Genomic DNA, 3,088 nt, shown 5'->3' with positions numbered 1-3,088 from the left:
AAGCCATACGAGTCTCTTGGGAAAACGATACTTGGCCTTACCATTTATATTACTTGTACGATTTGGTACACTTGCCAATCCGTCAACAAGTTTTTGGCGCCGTTGCCGGGGACTCGAGGTTTATTTNTCTAGTAGTGTGAATTGATTGTAATTATTTTTGTTTTTGTTATATTTTTTCTTTTATTGTTTTTTGTTTTATTTTATATAAAAGTGCTTTTCGGGTGTGTTTCTTGTGTATGCAGGAAACAATACATACTAGAAGCAGGAAAAACCAACAACCTCTGCTAGAAGGTCTACCATACGAGAGGAGAAAGAGACGTCCTTTACGTGAAAGATCTCTTTCTCCAGAAGTTGCTTCGCATTCTTCACCTCAGACTTTTGAACCAGATCTTGAGGAGATGGCCAATCAACCTCCTCCCAGACGCACCTTGGGGGACGCAGCTAATACAGTTGGTCCCTTGAATTTTAACAGCATTGNAGTNCCAACAGACAATACAACCAGCATGGTGATGAGTCCGGCACTCATTCAGTTAGTCCAAAACAACCAATTCCATGGGTTGTCAAATGAAAATCCTTACAAACATTTGACAGTCTTTGGTGAAATTTGCAACACAGTGAAGATAACTGGAGTGACGGATGACAGAGTCAAACTTAGCTTGTTTCCTTTCTCACTTGGAGGAAACGCAAAAGACTGGTTGAATTCTTTCCCGGAGGGAACATTCAGGACATGGGAAGCGGTGGTCCAACAATTTATTACTAAATTCTTCCCACCTCCAAAGATCAATCAAGGGAAGTTGGATATCTCTTCATTTAAACAAGGGATGGAGGAATCACTAGGGCAAGCATGGGATAGATTCAAAGGATTATTGAGAGCGACCCCAGTTCATGGGTTTGATAAAACTTCATACTTGCTGGCATTCCTTGGAGGTTTGCGCACTCAGACCAAAATGATGATAGATGCCTCGGTTGGAGGAAGCATTAACAGAAAAACAGAAGATGAGGCATACAACCTAATTGAAGAGATGGCCCTAAATGAAGTGGCGTAGAGTGAGAGGGGCACGCAAAAAGGAGGACTCCTACATCTTCCCACTGAAGATGCAGCAGCAGCACAAAATCACATCCTCAACCAGAAATTGGACAAGTTGCTAAAGGTTGTCTCTGAACTTCCTAGGGGGCTCAGAATTGTTTCCCAAGCACAAAAACTTTGCGATTTATGTGGTGGTGACCATATCAATGGTCAATGTGCGTTTACAGAAGAGATGCAGCAGGACGTGAATTATATGGGTGCCCAATTTCAGTACAAACAGGGAAATTTCAACCAAGGTAACTCTAACCAAGGTTGGAAAAATCATCCAAGTATCAAGGAGGTCACTTTCGGCAGCAACCCTCTCCCTTATGGCAGCAATTAAGCAGCTTGACTGAGACAGTCAGAGAATTAACTGACAAGTTTGAAAAATTTTTGAAGGTCTATGAATCTCAACAAGTGAGTGATCAGGCAACTTTTAGATCACTAGAGACACAAATAGGGCAACTGTGTAAGAGGGTTGAAACCACAGAGAAGCATCAATTTCAGGCTAATACTGATGTTAACCCAAAAGATGAATGCAAAGTTATTACAACAGGAGGAAATAGGAGACCAGAAGAAGAAACAATTGAGATTAGCAGCAGTGATGACGAAGAGAAGCAAAGGATGAGTAATAAACATAAGAGAAGCGAAAGGAAGAAATTAGAAAGAGACAAGGAGAAGGAAGACATTAAAGAATCACTCCGCAAGATTCTTAAGGAGGCACCCCTTAATCCTAGAACATTTTCGCAAACTCCTGAAGGTGATGACAAAGTCAAATACTATCTGGAAAGGTTACTTGATTTGGGCTATGAAGAAAATCAGGAGCAGTGGGCGAAACCCAGGAAGAAGAACCATCCACAAAAGCTAGAAGATTCAGGAGCATTGACCCTTCCTTGTGTCATCAATAATGTGGATCTAGGAGTGGCCTTGATTGATTCAGGATCAAGCATTAATTTGATGCCTCTCAGTGATTTCAAGAAGATAAAAGGGGTGAAATTAAAACCTACCAAGGTGATCTTGACAGTGGCAGATGGGTCTATGAAGAAACCTGTTGGGATGGTAGAAGATGCAATTNTGCGGATTGATGAGTTGGAGTTTTTNATTGACTTTATAGTTGTGGATATGGCTAATGAAGGAAAAAATTCATTAATCCTGGGAAGACCGTTCATGCGAACATCCAAGATGGTTATACGTATCCATGATGGAGGAATAAAGTTAAAGGATTATGATCGAGTGTTGCTTTATGGCTCTAAAGAAACTGTACAGAGGGCAGTTAGAAAAGTCAAATATAAAAGAGCTAGAAGTGAAGCTGCAGAGGAAGACAAATCCACAAGTATTAATTTTCATTACGATTGTTGTGTTTTGCAGGTGCCTGAGGATAAAGGAAGAAAAACCATTCACTCAAAACCACCAGAAGATCCACTCCTTCCCGGGAGTAAAGTGAGATTTAAGAAGAAGCCATGGATAATAAGGGAGTTGAAGGAAAAAGGAATGGTGGAGATTCAAAGACCATACTCAAAAGTGATCAAGAAGGTGGACCGAAGAAAAGTGAGACGGTGGGATGATGAAGATCCCAACGTGAAGAAGAAGAGCTAAATTTGTTGGAAATCAAAATTTTGTATTTTTATGAACAATTCTCTTTTTCGATTTTTGTTTTATTCTTTGTTGGAACTTGTACTTTTTGAATTTTGTGAACAATTTTTGGGTAGCATCTACTGAGGGATGCTAAACTTTTGGTATCCATTGAAGGATATCCGGACGGTACACCTACTGATGGGTGATGGAAGGAAGTGCACTTACTAACGAGTGCCAACCAGGTTTGGGTCAGACTCGCGACGTTAAACAAGCGCTACTAGGAGGCAACCTAGATTTCTTCTTACACTTTTGCATTTTAAATTCCTAGAATAGGTTGAATTTTTAATTTTGGTGTGTATTCTTGGCTTTATTACTTGTTCTGAAAATGTTTGACTAACTGATGTGCATGATGGATCTATTTGATGATTATTTGATGTGGAAGAAAAT

This window comes from Vigna radiata, unplaced genomic scaffold, assembly GCF_000741045.1.
Source record: "Vigna radiata var. radiata cultivar VC1973A unplaced genomic scaffold, Vradiata_ver6 scaffold_309, whole genome shotgun sequence".
Lineage (NCBI taxonomy): Eukaryota > Viridiplantae > Streptophyta > Magnoliopsida > Fabales > Fabaceae > Vigna > Vigna radiata.
Note: the sequence above shows the minus strand (reverse complement) of the source record.